Source organism: Procambarus clarkii, chromosome 36, assembly GCF_040958095.1.
Source record: "Procambarus clarkii isolate CNS0578487 chromosome 36, FALCON_Pclarkii_2.0, whole genome shotgun sequence".
Classification (NCBI taxonomy): Eukaryota; Metazoa; Arthropoda; class Malacostraca; order Decapoda; family Cambaridae; genus Procambarus; species Procambarus clarkii.
Genome location: NC_091185.1, coordinates 24,097,351 through 24,115,303, shown reverse-complemented (window position 1 = coordinate 24,115,303; position 17,953 = coordinate 24,097,351). Strand labels below are relative to the sequence as shown.

Sequence of the window (17,953 nt, the reverse complement as noted above, 5' to 3'; positions counted from 1 at the left end):
GATACACAGGTGTTAATGGTGATACGTGTGTACACCTGTCAAGGGGGGTACACAGGTGTTAGTGGTGAGACATGTGTACGCCTGTCAAGGGGGATACACAGGTGTTAGAGGTGATACATGTGTACACCTGTCAAGGGGGATACACAGGTGTTAGTGGTGAGACATGTGTGCGCCTGTCAAGGGGGGATACACAGGTGTTAGTGGTGATACATGTGTACACCTGTCAAGGGGGATACACAGGTGTTAGAGGTGATACATGTGTACACCTGTCAAGGGGGATACACAGGTGTTAGTGGTGAGACATGTGTACACCTGTCAAGGGGGATACACAGGTGTTAGTGGTGAGACATGTGTACACCTGTCAAGGGGGGATACACAGGTGTTAGTGGTGAGACTTGTGTACACCTGTCAAGGGGGGATACACAGGTGTTAGTGGTGAGACATGTGTACACCTGTCAAGGGGGGATACACAGGTGTTAGTGGTGAGACATGTGTACACCTGTCAAGGGGGGGATACACAGGTGTTAGTGGTGAGACATGTGTACACCTGTCAAGGGGGGATACACAGGTGTTAGTGGTGAGACATGTGTACACCTGTCAAGGGGGATACACAGGTGTTAGTGGTGAGACATGTGTACACCTGTCAAGAGGGGATACACAGGTGTTAGTGGTGAGACATGTGTACACCTGTCAAGGGGGGATACACAGGTGTTAGTGGTGAGACATGTGTACACCTGTCAAGGGGGGATACACAGGTGTTAGTGGTGAGACATGTGTACACCTGTCAAGGGGGATACACAGGTGTTAGTGGTGAGACATGTGTACACCTGTCAAGGGGGGATACACAGGTGTTAGTGGTGAGACATGTGTACACCTGTCAAGGGGGGATACACAGGTGTTAGTGGTGAGACATGTGTACACCCACAACAGCTTAAGGTCACCGCCCAGACAACGATTCGAGGCAGAACGTCATTCCTGGATGTCCCCCGTAGATGGCAACTCAGGTAAACTCATCACAGATGTAGAGTAAAGCAACTAATGCACACAGTATATATGAACGGTGGGAGTGAGTGCACTCATAAGGAGAGCGCCATCAATGCATGCTGCGGTCGTGCAATACGTGCCTGCTCCTCTTGCCAGTTCTTGCAACATGAACAAGTCCGCCAAATTATTGTAAACAACGATGAAAGCAAGACAGAACTCGACGAAATCGTTATCTGATAACGATTATTATTAAAAGATAATCTGCCCCACGGAAGATAATCTGCCCCAGGGAAGATAATCTGCCCCAGGGAAGATAATCTGCCCCAGGGAAGATAATCTGCCCCAGGGAAGATAATCTGCCCCAGGGAAGATAATCTGCCACAGGGAAGATAATCTGCCCCCAGGGAAGATAATCTGCCCACAGGGGAGGATAATCGGCCCCAAGGGGAAGACATTATAGTGCATTATAAAAATACATTCACTCAGGCACACAAGAAGGATGAGAAGGTGATTCGAGATATAATTGAGAGCAATTGCAAACCTTGCAGTGAAAACGCAAGAATTCGTCCTGTCATTTATTATAACAACCTTCGTACATCTTCCCTCATTATGAGACATAACATCTCTGCCTCCTCTGACAAACTGAGGTGTACTGATGTAGTGACTCAATACAAATGCAGCTCAGGAGACTGTGCGCTCCGAAATGTATGCTATATTGAACATGTACAGATGACGAGTCGCAATGACGTGGCTGAAGATATGATGACCAAACAACACTTCAGAAGATGGAGAAACGTGACGTTTCGGTCACGTTTCCGAAACAACTGTCAAGGGGGGGGGGGGGTGTGTTACCATTATATGACTTGATAATGGTCCATGACGGACCGAAACGTCGTTGTTTCTCAATTTTCTGATGCCCACTACAGACATCTAAGGTCTCATTGCCCGATCACCTGATTCAACTTTTTATGCCTAGAGTATAGGCCTATCACCTCACATTCCTCTTTTCCTTCACCTGACGTTATTATGAGTTTACCTAACCTAACCTAACCTTCCAGTGTTATAAGGCAGATGTTTCCTCATGCCGCGTCACTCCTCACTTGAGAAGGAACCTTGTACCTTACCTTACCTTGAGGTGCTTCCGGGGCTTAGCGTCCCCGCGGCCCGGTCGTCGACCAGGCCTCCTGGTTGCCGGACTGATCAACCAGGCTGTTGGACGCGGCTGCTCGCAGCCTGACGTATGAGTCACTAAAACGTAGGTTAGAAACGTTGTGTAAATTATGAGCAAAAACAGTTATGGCTCAGACATAGCCTTCTATACAACGTCATTCTCGTACTGCTTCTCGCCACTCTCAAGTGGCAGACAAGCTTTATGTTCAACTAGCTTGTCCTGTTAGTGTTACCATGAGATGATTTCGGGGCTTAGCGTCTCCGCGGCTCGGTCCTCGACCAGGCCTCCTTTTTGTTACTCATCCCCCAGGAAGCAGCCCGTAGCAGCTGTCTAACTCCCAATTACCTATTTACTGCTAGGTAACAGAGGTATCAGGGCGAAAGAAACTCTGCTCATTTGTTTCCGCTTCCGCCGGAGATCGAACCCGAAAACTTAAGACTACGAATACCGAGTGCTGCCCACTCAGCCGTCAGGCCCCATTAAGTGTTCTGTTATTTTAAGACTGTCAAGTACATTGCTAATTATGTATGTCATTTTGTACTGTTACATGTACATATCTTTGGCTGATGTTTGTCTTAAATGTTATCGTCTGATACAACTATACAATCTTAATCTTCTTGTCCATTGAAGATTTATATACTATATTCATATACTATATTCACTTTGCCATTGCTGGTCACTAATTTTGTTTAGCATAGAAAGTCATTGTCAACAATTATTGTGCTTCACTGTGTATCTTAATTAATGTATTAGTTAATAATAATTAATAATAAGTGGCATGATTGGCCAGTTATATAAATAAGATTATTTTGAGTGAATTACATGTAGGGTTGGCAGTCCTGAATCACATGTAGAATTGGCAGCCCTGAATCGCCACGGCCTTAGCGCTGACGCAAAGGCTTGCCGTCAGTGCCTGCTGGAACGTCACAGGGACAGGTGTTGCTGCTGCAGTAAAGTATAGTATTCTTATGTTAGCTCTGTCCTTGTAACAACTTATGGCGTTCATTAACTGATAATTAGAGGAGAGTGTGGAGCTGCTCGTGAGTTTATTTGTGCAAATAATTACTTGTAGCCGATATCATTTGGGAGAATTTATTTATCGTTTGTTTATATTTAGTGGTCCATGAGCTCAGAATATATTTGTATAAGTAAATATTTACAAGAGTTAGATGGTTAACGCTCCCGTGGTGGCCCCGCTGGTGGTCAACACTTCCGTGGTGCCCCAGCTGGTGGTCAACACTTCCGTGGGGCCCCAGCTGGTGGTCAACACTTCCGTGGGGCCCCAGCTGGTGGTCAACACTTCCGTGGGGCCCCAGCTGGTGGTCAACACTTCCGTGGGGCCCCAGCTGGTGGTCAACACTTCCGTGGGGCCCCAGCTGGTGGTCAACACTTCCGTGGGGCCCCAGCTGGTGGTCAACACTTCCGTGGGGCCCCAGCTGGTGGTCAACACTTCCGTAGGGCCCCGCTGGTGGTCAATACTTCCGTGGGGCCCCAGCCGGTGGTCAACACTTCCGTGGGGCCCCAGCCGGTGGTCAACACTTCCGTGGGGCCCCAGCCGGTGGTCAACACTTCCGTGGGGCCCCAGCTGGTGGTCAACACTCCCGTGGGGCCCCAGCTGGTGGTCAACACTTCCGTGGGGCCCCGCTGGTGGTCAACACTTCCGTAGGGCCCCGCTGGTGGTCAATACTTCCGTGGGGCCCCAGCTGGTGGTCAACACTTCCGTGGGGCCCCGCTGGTGGTCAACACTTCCGTGGGGCCCCGCTGGTGGTCAACACTTCCGTAGGGCCCCGCTGGTGGTCAATACTTCCGTGGGGCCCCAGCTGGTGGTCAACACTTCCGTGGGGCCCCAGCCGGTGGTCAACACTTCCGTGGGGCCCCAGCCGGTGGTCAACACTTCCGTGGGGCCCCAGCTGGTGGTCAACACTCCCGTGGGGCCCCAGCTGGTGGTCAACACTTCCGTGGGGCCCCCGCTGGTGGTCAACACTTCCGTGGGGCCCCAGCTGGTGGTCAACACTTTCGTGGGGCCCCAGCCGGTGGTCAACACTTCCGTGGCGGCCCCGCTGGTGGTCAACACTTCCGTGGGGCCCCAGCTGGTGGTCAACACTCCCGTGGGGCCCCAGCTGGTGGTCAACACTTCCGTGGGGCCCCAGCCGGTGGTCAACACTTCCGTGGGGCCCCAGCCGGTGGTCAACACTTCCGTGGGGCCCCAGCTGGTGGTCAACACTCCCGTGGGGCCCCAGCTGGTGGTCAACACTTCCGTGGGGCCCCCGCTGGTGGTCAACACTTCCGTGGGGCCCCAGCTGGTGGTCAACACTTCCGTGGGGCCCCAGCCGGTGGTCAACACTTCCGTGGCGGCCCCGCTGGTGGTCAACACTTCCGTGGGGCCCCAGCTGGTGGTCAACACTCCCGTGGGGCCCCAGCTGGTGGTCAACACTTCCGTGGGGCCCCAGCCGGTGGTCAACACTTCCGTGGGGCCCCGCTGGTGGTCAACACTTCCGTGGGGCCCCAGCTGGTGGTCAACACTCCCGTGGGGCCCCAGCTGGTGGTCAACACTTCCGTGGGGCCCCAGCCGGTGGTCAACACTTCCGTGGGGCCCCGCTGGTGGTCAACACTTCCGTGGGGCCCCAGCTGGTGGTCAACACTCCCGTGGGTCCCCAGCTGGTGGTCAACACTTCCGTGGGGCCCCAGCTGGTGGTCAACACTTCCGTGGGGCCCCAGCCGGTGGTCAACACTTCCGTGGCGGCCCCGCTGGTGGTCAACACTTCCGTGGGGCCCCAGCTGGTGGTCAACACTTCCGTGGAGCCCCAGCTGGTGGTCAACACTTCCGTGGGGCCCCAGCTGGTGGTCAACACTTCCGTGGGGCCCCAGCTGGTGGTCAACACTTCCGTGGGGCCCCAGCTCGTGGTCAACACTTCCGTGGGGCCCCAGCTGGTGGTCAACACTTCCGTGGGGCCCCAGCCGGTGGTCAACACTTCCGTGGGGCCCCAGCTGGTGGTCAACACTTCCGTGGGGCCCCAGCCGGTGGTCAACACTTCCGTGGGGCCCCGCTGGTGGTCAACACTTCCGTGGGGCCCCAGCTGGTGGTCAACACTCCCGTGGGGCCCCAGCTGGTGGTCAACACTTCCGTGGGGCCCCAGCTGGTGGTCAACACTTCCGTGGGGCCCCAGCCGGTGGTCAACACTTCCGTGGGGCCCCGCTGGTGGTCAACACTTCCGTGGGGCCCCAGCTGGTGGTCAACACTTCCGTGGGGCCCCAGCTGGTGGTCAACACTTCCGTGGCGGCCCCAGCTGGTGGTCAACACTTCCGTGGGGCCCCAGCTGGTGGTCAACACTTCCGTGGGGCCCCAGCTGGTGGTCAACACTTCCGTGGGGCCCCGCTGGTGGTCAACACTTCCGTGGGGCCCCAGCTGGTGGTCAACACTTCCGTGGGGCCCCAGCTGGTGGTCAACACTCCCGTGGGGCCCCAGCTGGTGGTCAACACTTCCGTGGGGCCCCAGCTGGTGGTCAACACTCCCGTGGGGCCCCAGCTGGTGGTCAACACTTCCGTGGTGCCCCAGCTGGTGGTCAACACTTCCGTGGGGCCCCAGCTGGTGGTCAACACTTCCGCGGGGCCCCGCTGGTGGTCAACACTCCCGTGGCGCCCCGCTGGTGGTCAACACTCCCGTGGGGCCCCGCTGGTGGTCAACACTTCCGTGGGGCCCCAGCTGGTGGTCAACACTTCCGTGGGGCCCCAGCTGGTGGTCAACACTTCCGGGGGCCCCAGCTGGTGGTCAACACTTCCGTGGCGGCCCCGCTGGTGGTCAACACTTCCGTGGGGCCCCAGCTGGTGGTCAACACTCCCGTGGCGGCCCCGCTGGTGGTCAACACTTCCGTGGGGCCCCGCTGGTGGTCAACACTTCCGTAGGGCCCCAGCTGGTGGTCAACACTTCCGTGGGGCCCCAGCTGGTGGTCAACACTTCCGTGGGGCCCCAGCTGGTGGTCAACACTTCCGTGGGGCCCCAGCTGGTGGTCAACACTTCCGTGGCGGCCCCGCTGGTGGTCAACACTTCCGTGGGGCCCCAGCTGGTGGTCAACACTTCCGTGGGGCCCCAGCTGGTGGTCAACACTTCCGTGGGGCCCCAGCTGGTTGTCAACACTTCCGTGGGGCCCCAGCTGGTGGTCAACACTTCCGTGGGGCCCCAGCTGGTGGTCAACACTTCCGTGGGGCCCAGCTGGTGGTCAGCACTTCCGTGGGGCCCCAGCTGGTGGTCAACACTCTCGTGGGGCCCAGCTGGTGGTCAGCACTTCCGTGGGGCCCCAGCTAGTGGTCAACACTCGTGGGGCCCAGCTGGTGGTCAACACTTCCGTGGGGCCCCAGCTAGTGGTCAACACTCTCGTGGGGCCCAGCTGGTGGTCAACACTTCCGTGGGGCCCCAGCTAGTGGTCAACACTCTCGTGGGGCCCAGCTGGTGGTCAACACTTCCGTGGGGCCCCAGCTGGTGGTCAACACTTCCGTGGGGCCCCAGCTGGTGGTCAGCACTTCCGTGGGGCCCCAGCTGGTGGTCAACACTTCCGTAGGGCCCCAGCTGGTGGTCAACACTTCCGTGGGGCCCCAGCTGGTGGTCAACACTTCCGTAGGGCCCCAGCTGGTGGTCAACACTTCCGTGGGGCCCCAGCTGGTGGTCAACACTTCCGTAGGGCCCCAGCTGGTGGTCAACACTTCCGTGGGGCCCCAGCTGGTGGTCAACACTTCCGTGGGGCCCCAGCCGGTGGTCAACACTTCCGTAGGGCCCCAGCTGGTGGTCAACACTTCCGTGGGGCCCCAGCTGGTGGTCAACACTTCCGTAGGGCCCCAGCTGGTGGTCAACACTTCCGTGGGGCCCCGCTGGTGGTCAACACTTCCGTGGGGCCCCAGCTGGTGGTCAACACTTCCGTGGGGCCCCAGCTGGTGGTCAACACTTCCGTGGGGCCCCAGCTGGTGGTCAACACTTCCGTGGGGCCCCAGCTGGTGGTCAACACTTCCGTGGGGCCCCAGCTGGTGGTCAACACTTCCGTAGGGCCCCAGCTGGTGGTCAACACTTCCGTAGGGCCCCAGCTGGTGGTCAACACTTCCGTGGGGCCCAGCTCGTGGTCAACACTTCCGTGGGGCCCCAGCTGGTGGTCAACACTTCCGTGGGGCCCCAGCTGGTGATCAACACTCCCGTGGGGCCCCAGCTCGTGGTCAACACTTCCGTGGGGCCCCAGCTCGTGGTCAACACTTCCGTGGGGCCCCAGCAGGAGGTCAACACTCCCGTGGGGCCCAGCTGGTGGTCAACACTCCCGTGGGGCCCAGCTGGTGGTCAACACTCCCGTGGGGCCCCAGCAGGAGGTCAACACTCCCGTGGGGCCCAGCTGGTGGTCAACACTCCCGTGGGGCCCAGCTGGTGGTCAACACTCCCGTGGGGGCCTCTGCTGGAGGTCAACACTCCCGTGGGGCCCAGCTGGTGGTCAACACTCCCGTGGGGCCCCAGCAGGAGGTCAACACTCCCGTGGGGCCCAGCTGGTGGTCAACACTCCCGTGGGGCCCCAGCTGGTGGTCAACACTTCCGTGGGGCCCCAGCTGGTGGTTAACACTTCTGTGGGGCCCCAGCTGGTGGTCAACACTTCCGTGGGGCCCCAGCTGGTGGTCAGCACTTCCGTGGGGCCCCAGCTAGTAGTCAACACTCCCGTGGGGGCCCAGCTAGTAGTCAACACTCCCGTGGGGGCCCAGCTAGTAGTCAACACTCCCGTGGGGGCCCAGCGAGTAGTCAACACTCCCGTGGGGGCCCAGCTAGTAGTCACCACTCCCGTGGGGGCCCCAGCTAGTAGTCAACACTCCCGTGGGGGCCCAGCTAGTAGTCAACACTCCCGTGGGGGCCCAGCTAGTAGTCACCACTCCCGTGGGGGCCCAGCTAGTAGTCACCACTCCCGTGGGGGCCCAGCTAGTAGTCACCACTCCCGTGGGGGCCAAGCTAGTAGTCAACACTCCCGTGGGGGCCCAGCTAGTAGTCACCACTCCCGTGGGGGCCCAGCTAGTGGTCAACACTCCCGTGGGGGCCAAGCTAGTAGTCAACACTCCCGTGGGGGCCCAGCTAGTAGTCACCACTCCCGTGGGGGCCCAGCTAGTGGTCAACACTCCCGTGGGGGCCAAGCTAGTAGTCAACACTCCCGTGGGGGCCCAGCTAGTAGTCACCACTCCCGTGGGGGCCCAGCTAGTGGTCAACACTCATAAATGAATGAGAGAACATGGTGAACCTTGTATATGTATGACATATATATATATATATTTATATATGTAGTTTATCATTGTAAAAACACTAGTTATCCCTCATACATCATACACCGGTCCTGATGTATAACAGAGCTCTCATCCTGTGTTTGCAATTCAATTTTTTTTTCATTATTATGCACCCCATACCCATCCTGTGGGCGGTGGTGTAAAGGATTACAGAGGCACATAATCGGTTCAGGAACTGAACCCTCTAGTTCGTTTAGCTAAGCAAATAACAATCTTTTGACGCTAGTTACAAAATTATTAATGTTATATATACATGTACACATACTCATGCATACATGTATATATATATATATATATATATATATATATATATATATATATATATATATATATATATATATATATATATATTTATATATATATATATATATATATATATATATATATATATATATATATATATATATATATATATACACATACATATTTAATCACCCACACAAATACACACATCAATATTTTTTGTGTCACAGGTGATCAACAAGAGGCTCACAACAGTCACTATACAAGGCACTTTACATCTATGGTGAGTCACACCCACCCAACTGGGCGGCAGCTTTACAGTCATGTGCATGCATTACCTACATTAAGCAAATTTTGGATACTTCGCTAAGATTTCGGGCAGCACATCATTATGAATGAAGTACTTACACATTTCTTGGACACTATTGATGGTGTCATCTCTAAATTCCGCGGTTTTTTCACATTCCATTATATAATGACGCAACGTATGCAAATAGTTCTGCTGACAGAGTTTACATTTAGTCAAATCTACATCAGCAGATGTTACAAACTCCCAGAGGTACTTGTAGCCGAGCCTAAGCCTAGCTTGGATGACCCATAGACGTGCGGTTCTTCCTGCATAATAGAATGATGATAGATGGAGTAACTGGTATGCAAAACAGGAAAATGCGTGTATGCTGGTTCGCAGTGTATACATATATGAGCAGATCTGTGGTATGTCTACACTTAGCAATGGTCCCATGGGGGTGGGAGCGAGCGATACGTTCAGGCAGGAAACCTGAGAGAGGTCCACGTCAGCGTACCGTAGTGGTACAAGTGGTGGACGCGTACCGTACGCTCCCAGCCTTGCCGCTCTGGGCTCTAGCTGGCTCTCAGTACCGGTTCCGTCCTCTCTCGGTACGGTGTACTTATAGCAGTCCTACGGCACTATAGTAGTCCTGCTTCACTATATTAACCCTGCGTCACTATATAGCAGTCTTTCCTCAATATATAGCAGTCCCTGTAGTAGTCCTGCCTCACTATATAGCAGTCCTCCCTCACTATAGTAGCCCTGCGTCACTATATATTAGCCCTGCGTCACTTCAACAGCCCTCCCAACAGACAGATAGACTACCAGCCCCGCTACAACAGCCCTCCCGGCAGACACAGACTACCAGCCCCACTACAACAGCCCTCCCGGCAGACACAGACTACCAGCCCCGCTACAACAGCCCTCCCGGCAGACACAGACTACCAGCCCCGCTACAACACCAGGTAAGTTTGTTTTCGTAAATTTGTCAGTTGTGATCGATCCTTACTTGGCAGAATTTCACGTGACGGTCAATATAACTGTTTACTATATTGGATGGTCCGTGTGGTTATGGATGGTCCCTGTGGTTATGGATGGTCCCTGTGGTTATGGATGGTCCCAGTGGTTATGGATGGTCCCTGTGGTTATGGATGGTCCCTGTGGTTATGGATGGTCCCTGTGGTTATGGATGGTCCCTGTGGTTATGGATGGTCCCTGTGGTTATGGATGGTCACTGTGGTTATAGATGGTCCCTGTGGTTATAGATGGTCCCTGTGGTTATGGATGGTCACTGTGGTTATGGATGGTCCCTGTGGTTATGGATGGTCACTGTGGTTATGGATGGTCCCTGTGGTTATGGATGGTCCCTGTGGTTATGGATGGTCCCTGTGGTTATGGATGGTCCCTGTGGTTATGGATGATTCCTGTGGTTATGGATGGTCCCTGTGGTTATGGACGGTCCCTGTGGTTATAAATGGTCCCTGTGGTTATAGATGGTCCCTGTGGTTATGGATGATTCCTGTGGTTATGGATGGTCCCTGTGGTTATGGATGGTCCCTGTGGTTATGGATGGTCCCTGTGGTTATGGATGGTCCCTGTGGTTATGGATGGTCCCTGTGGTTATGGATGGTCCCAGTAGTTATGGAAGGTTCCTGTGGTTATGGATGATCCCAGTGGTTATGGATGGTCCCTGCGGTTATGGATGGTCCCTGTGGTTATGGATGGTTCCTGTAGTTATGGATGGTCCCTGTGGTTATGGATGGTCCCTGTGGTTATGGATGGTCCCTGTGGTTATGGATGGTCCCTGTGGTTATGGACGGTCCCTGTGGTTATAAATGGTCCCTGTGGTTATGGATGGTCCCTGTGGTTATGGATGGTCCCTGTGGTTATGGATGGTCCCTGTGGTTATGGACGGTCCCTGTGGTTATAAATGGTCCCTGTGGTTATAAATGGTCCCTGTGGTTATGGATGGTCCCTGTGGTTATGGATGGTCCCTGTGGTTATGGATGGTTCCTGTGGTTATCGATGGTCCCAGTAGTTATGGAAGGTCCCTGTGGTTACAGATGGTCCCTGTGGTTATGGATGGTTCCTGTGGTTATGGGTGGTTCCTGTGGTTGTGGATGGTTCCTGTGGTTATGGATGGTTCCTGTGGTTATGGATGGTCCCTGTGGTTATGGATTGTCCCTGTGGTTATGGATGGTCCCTGTGGTTATGGACGGTCCCTGTGGTTATAAATGGTCCCTGTGGTTATGGATGGTCCCTGTGGTTATGGATGGTCCCTGTGGTTATGGACGGTCCCTGTGGTTATGGACGGTCCCTGTGGTTATAAATGGTCCCTGTGGTTATAAATGGTCCCTGTGGTTATGGATGGTCCCTGTGGTTATGGATGGTCCCTGTGGTTATGGATGGTCCCTGTGGTTATGGATGGTTCCTGTGGTTATGGATGGTTCCTGTGGTTATGGATGGTCCCTGTGGTTATGGATGGTCCCTGTGGTTATGGATGGTCCCTGTGGTTATGGATGGTCCCTCTGGTTATGGATGGTCTCTGTGGTTATGGATGGTCCCTGTGGTTATGGATGGTCCCTGTGGTTATGGATGGTCCCTGTGGTTATGGATGGTCTCTGTGGTTATGGATGGTTCCTGTGGTTATGGATGGTCCCTGTGGTTATGGATGGTCCCTGTGGTTATGGATGGTCCTTGTGGTTATGGATGGTCCCTGTGGTTATGGATGGTTCCTGTGGTTATGGGTGGTTCCTGTGGTTGTGGATGGTTCCTGTGGTTATGGATGGCTCCTGTGGTTATGGATGGTCCCTGTGGTTATGGATGGTTCCTGTGGTTATGGGTGGTTCCTGTAGTTGTGGATGGTTCCTGTGGTTATGGATGGTTCCTGTGGTTATGGATGGTTCCTGTGGTTATGGATGGTCCCAGTAGTTATAGATGGTCCCTGTGGTTATGGGTGGTTCCTGTGGTTGTGGATGGTTCCTGTGGTTATGGATGGTCTCTGTGGTTATGGATGGTCCCTGTGGTTATGGATGGTTCCTGTGGTTATGGTCCCTGAGGCTATGGATAGTCCCTGTGGTTATGGATGGTCCCTGTGGTTATGGATGGTCCCTGTGGTTATGGATGGTCCCTGTGGTTATGGATGGTCCCTGTGGTTATGGATGGTCCCTGTGGTTATGGATGGTCTCTGTGGTTATGGATGGTTCCAGTGGTTATGGATGGTTCATGTGGTTATAGATGGTCCCTGTGGTTATGGATGGTCCCTGTGGTTATGGATGGTTCCTGTGGGTATGGATGGTCCCTGTGGTTATGGATGGTTCCTGTGGTTATGGGTGGTTCCTGTGGTTATGGATGGTTCCTGTGGTTATGGATGGTTCCTGTGGTTATGGATGGTTCCTGTGGTTATGGATGGTTCCTGTGGTTATGGGTGGTTCCTGTGGTTATGGATGGTTCCTGTGGTTATGGATGGTTCCTGTGATTATAGATGGTCCCTGTGGTTATGGATGGTCCCTGTGGTTATGGATGGTCCCTGTGGTTATGGATGGTCCCTGTGGTTATGGATGGTTCCTGTGGTTATGGGTGGTTCCTGTGGTTATGGATGGTTCCTGTGGTTATGGATGGTCCCTGTGGTTATGGACGGTCCCTGTGGTTATGGATGGTCCCTGTGGTTATGGATGGTCCCTGTGGTTATGGATGGTCTCTGTGGTTATAAATGGTCCCTGTGGTTATGGATGGTCCCTGTGGTTATGGATGGTTCCTGTGGTTATGGGTGGTTCCTGTGGTTATGGATGGTCTCTGTGGGTATGGATGGTCCCTGTGGTTATGGATGGTTCCTGTGGTTATAGTCCCTGTGGTTATGGAGGGTAGCTGTGGTTATTGAGGGTCCCCATGGTTATGGATGGTCCCTGTGGTTATGGATGGTCCCTGTGGTTATGGATGGTCCCTGTGGTTATGGATGGTCCCTGTGGTTATGGATGGTTCCTGTGGTTATGGATGGTCCTCCAAGGATAGAGATGGTCACCATGGTTATGTATGGTCCCCAAGGATGGAGATAGTCCCCATGGTTATGGATGGTCCCGCTAGGATGAAAATGATCCCCATGGTTATGGATAATGCCCATAGTTATGGATGGTCCCCATGGTTATGGATGGTCCCCATGGTTATGGATGGTCCCCATGGTTATGGATGGTCCCCATGCCCCCCCTCCCCTTTGTTCTTATGATTAAAAAGATAGAGGCTCATGGTATTTGGGGAACAGGACAGGAACAGATGGACAGGATTAGGGTATGACTATACCAAAGGAAACAGAGAGTTAGTATAAATGGGGTTAAGTCAGAGTGGGAATATGTTGTAAGTGGAGTGCCTCAAGGCTCTGTCTTGGGACCTCTGTTGTTTATAATATATATATAAAGGATTTAGATTCAGGTTTGAGTAGCAACATTTGCAAATTTGCCGATGATACAAAAATCGGCAGGGAAATTAACACGGAAGAAGACTCACTATCACTTCAAGTTGATCTAAGTAGGGTTTTGAAATGGTCAAAAGATTGGCAGATGCAGATGTAATGTTCTGAGGCTAGGTAATGATGATAGAGTTACAAGATACGAGCTAGATGGTGTTGAGATTGTGAAGTCGGATTGCGAAAGGGATCTGGGAGTTATGATTAGTAAGAATGTAAAACCAAAGGATTAATGCATGAATGTTCGTAATAAGACAAATAGGACACTCGGATTTATGAATCGAAGCGTTAGTAACAAGACACCTGGTGTGGTTCTTCAGCTATATCTTGCTCTGGTTAGGCCCAATTTAGATTATCCAGTTCAGTTTTGGTCGCCGTACTAGTGAATGGATATCAATTCACTTGAATGTGTCCAGCGTAGGATGACTAAGTTAATTCCCCAAATTATAAATCTTTCATATGAAGAAAGATTAACAAAGCTTAAATTGCATTCACTGGAAAGGCGATAGGGGTGACATGATAAAGGTTTACAAGTGGATGAATGGACATAACAAAGGGGATATTAATAGGGTATTAAAAGTATCAACATAAGACAGAACTCGAAACAATGGGTATAAATTGGATAAGTTTAGATTTAGGAAAGACTTGGGTAAATACTGGTTCGGTAACAGGGTTTGTGGAACCAATTACCGCGTAACGTGGGGTCCCTCGATTGTTTCAAGCGCGGGTTGGACATGTATATGTGTGGGATTGGGTGGTTATAGATAGGAGCTGCCTCGTATGGGTCAATAGGCCTTCTGCAGTTACCTTTGTTCTTATGTTCATGGTTATGGATGGTCCCCCAAGGATGGAGATGGTCCCCATGGTTATGGATGGTCCCCCAAGGATGGTTTTGTGTGGTTAACGAATGATTATCCAATGATAATCCCTATGGATTTTAACGACCTATTTACCTGTGCAGTTGACGTATCTACCTGTGTGGTTGATATATCTACCTGTGTGGTTGATAAATCTACCTGTGTGGTTGATGTATCTACCTGTGTGGTTGATATATCTACCTGTGTGGTTGATATATCTACCTGTGTGGTTGATATATCTACCTGTGTGGTTGATATATCTACCTGTGTGGTTGATATATCTACCTGTGTGGTTGATATATCTACCTGTGTGGTTGATGTATCTACCTGTGTGGTTGATGTATCTACCTGTGTGGTTGATATATCTACCTGTGTGGTTGATATATCTACCTGTGTGGTTGATGTATCTACCTGTGTGGTTGATGTATCTACCTGTGGTTGATATATCTACCTGTGTGGTTGATGTATCTACCTGTGGTTGATATATCTACCTGTGTGGTTGATGTATCTACCTGTGGTTGAAGTATCTACCTGTGTGGTTGATGTATCTACCTGTGTAGTTGATGTATCTACCTGTGGTTGAAGTATCTACCTGTGTGGTTGATGGATCTACCTGTGTGGTTGATGTATCTACCTCTGGTTGAAGTATCTACCTGTGTGGTTGATGTATCTACCTGTGTGGTTGATGTATCTACCTGTGTAGTTGATGTATCTACCTGTGGTTGAAGTATCTACCTGTGTGGTTGATGGATCTACCTGTGTGGTTGATGTATCTACCTCTGGTTGAAGTATCTACCTGTGTGGTTGATGTATCTACCTGTGTGGTTGATGTATCTACCTGTGTGGTTGATGTATCTACCTGTGTGGTTGATGTATCTACCTGTGTGGTTGATGTATCTACCTGTGTGGTTGATGTATCTACCTGTGGTTGAAGTATCTACCTGTGTAGTTGATGTATCTACCTGTGTAGTTGATGTATCTACCTGCGTAGTTGATGTATCTACCTGTGTGGTTGATGTATCTACCTGTGTGGTCGAAGTATCTACCTGTGTGGTTGAAGTATCTACCTGTGTGGTTGAAGTATCTACCTGTGTGGTTGATGTATCTACCTGTGTGGTTGATGTATCTACCTGTGTGGTTGATGTATCTACCTGTGTGGTTGATGTATCTACCTGTGTGGTCGATGTATCTACCTGTGTGGTTGATGTATCTACCTGTGGTTGAAGTATCTACCTGTGTGGTTGATGTATCTACCTGTGTGGTTGATGTATCTACCTGTGGTTGATGTATCTACCTGTGTGGTTGATGTATCTACCTGTGTGGTTGATGTATCTACCTGTGTGGTTGATGTATCTACCTGTGTGGTTGATGTATCTACCTGTGTGGTTGATGTATCTACCTGTGGTTGATGTATCTACCTGTGTAGTTGATGTACCTGTCAGGGTACATCGACTACACAGGTAGATGTACCCTGTCTCCGCCTCCAACCCGGTGGAGGCGGAGACAAATGGGCAAAATGTTTCTTTCACCCTATGCCCCTGTTACCTAGCAGTAAATAGGTACCTGGGAGTTAGACAGCTGCTACGGGTTGTTTCCTGGGGATGGAGGCCTGGTCGAGGACCGGGCCGCGGGGACGCTAAGCCCCGAAATCATCTCAAGATCTCAAGATAACCTGTGTGGTTGATGTATCTACCTGTGTGGTTGATGTATCTACCTGTGTGGTGGAGGTAATTACATCTGTGTTTGAGGGGTCTACCTGTGGTAGATCTCTCATCGACGTATCTTTCATCTACTTATTTTATGTACACTTCATCTACCTGGTTGCCGATTAATCTTTAAACTACCTAATACTGATATTTCATCTACCTTTGCTTGAGGAATATTTAATCTACCTATGACTAACGGGTTTTGTCTACTTACGGCTGATAAATATCTCATCTACCTATGGTTGACACAAGTAGGCCTATGCAATGCTTTTACAAGTTGTATCAAACCCCCTTCCTGGTATATGCTATGATTTATCATATATATTTGACTGCAACATTTCGTAAGTGTTTGTGACGTCCAACATGTCTTTGTGGGGACTTTATATATGACTTTGTGGGGACTTTATATGTGACTTTGTGGGGACTTTATATGTGTCCTTGTGGGGACTATATGTGTCCTTGTGGGGACTATATGTGTCCTTGTGGGGACTATATGTGACCTTGTGGGGACTTTATAGGTGACCTTGTGGGGACTATATGTGTCCTTGTGGGGACTATACGTGTCCCTGTGGGGACTATACGTGTCCTTGTGGGGACTATACGTGTCCTTGTGGGGACTATATGTGACCTTGTGGGGACTTTATAGGTGACCTTGTGGGGACTATATGTGTCCTTGTGGGGACTTTATATGTGTCCTTGTGGGGACTTTATATGTGACTTTGTGGGGACTTTATATGTGTCCTTGTGGGGACTATATGTGTCCTTGTGGGGACTATATGTGTCCTTGTGGGGACTATATGTGTCCTTGTGGGGACTATACGTGTCCTTGTGGGGACTATATGTGTCCTTGTGGGGACTATATGTGTCCTTGTGGGGACTTTATATGTGTCCTTGTGGGGACTTTATATGTGACCTTGTGGGGACTATATGTGTCCTTGTGGGGATTTTATATGTGTCCTTGTGGGGGACTTTATATGTGACCTTGTGGGGACTTTATATGTGTCCTTGTGGGGGACTTTATATGTGTCCTTGTTGGGACTTTATGTCCTTGTGGGGACTTTATGTGTCCTTGTGGGGACTTTATATGTGACCTTGTGGGGACTATATGTGTCCTTGTGGGGGACTTTATGTGTCCTTGTGGGGGACTTTATGTGTCCCTGTGGGGACTTTGTGTCCTTGTGGGGACTTTATATGTGTCCTTGTGGGGACTTTATATGTGTCCATGTGGGGACTTTATATGTGTCCCTGTGGGGACTTTATATGTGTCCTTGTGGGGACTTTATATGTGTCCTTGTGGGGACTTTATAGGTGACCTTGTGGGGACTTTATATGTGTCCTTGTGGGGGACTTTATATGTGTCCCTGTGGGGACTTTATATATGTCCTTGTGGGGTCTTTATAGGTGACCTTGTGGGGACTTTATATGTGTCCCTGTGGGGACTTTATATGTGTCCTTGTGGGGACTTTATATGTGTCCTTGTGGGGTCTTTATAGGTGACCTTGTGGGGACTTTATATGTGTCCCTGTGGGGACTTTATATGTGTCCTTGTGGGGACTTTATATGTGTCCTTGTGGGGACTTTATATGTGTCCCTGTGGGGACTTTGTGTCCTTGTGGGGACTTTATGTGTCCTTGTGGGGACTTTATATGTGTCCTTGTGGGGACTTTATATGTGTCCTTGTGGGGACTTTATATGTGTCCCTGTGGGGACTTTATATGTGTCCTTGTGGAGACTTTATATGTGTCCTTGTGGGGACTTTATATGTGTCCTTGTGGGGACTATGTGTCCTTGTGGGGGACTTTATATGTGACCTTGTGGGGACTATGTGTCCTTGTGGGGACTTTATATGTGTCCTTGTGGGGACTTTATAGGTGACCTTGTGGGGACTATATGTGTCCTTGTGGGGACTTTATATGTGACCTTGTGGGGACTTTATATGTCCTTGTGGGG

At 51.3% G+C, this 17,953-nt stretch overlaps 2 protein-coding genes across 6 annotated transcripts in view; one reads left to right on the top strand and one right to left on the bottom strand.

Annotated features, from left to right (window-relative positions):
- LOC123756159 (uncharacterized) overlaps positions 1 to 17,953 on the bottom strand; it is a 94,235-nt gene that overhangs the window by 901 nt on the left and 75,381 nt on the right. The window lies entirely within an intron of this gene.
- The window catches only part of LOC123756158 (RNA exonuclease 1 homolog), a 21,215-nt gene continuing 6,283 nt past the window's right edge, over positions 3,022 to 17,953 (top strand). Inside the window, exons 1-2 of one of the 5 annotated variants that reach the window (XM_069336579.1) lie at positions 9,527 to 9,853; positions 9,934 to 9,946. The gene's annotated coding sequence lies outside the window, so the exon portion shown is untranslated. Of the gene's footprint in view, positions 3,111 to 8,947; positions 8,976 to 9,526; positions 9,947 to 17,953 lie in introns of those variants that run through there. The other 4 variants (XM_045739226.2, XM_069336581.1, XM_069336582.1 and 1 more) reach the window with 4 other exon arrangements.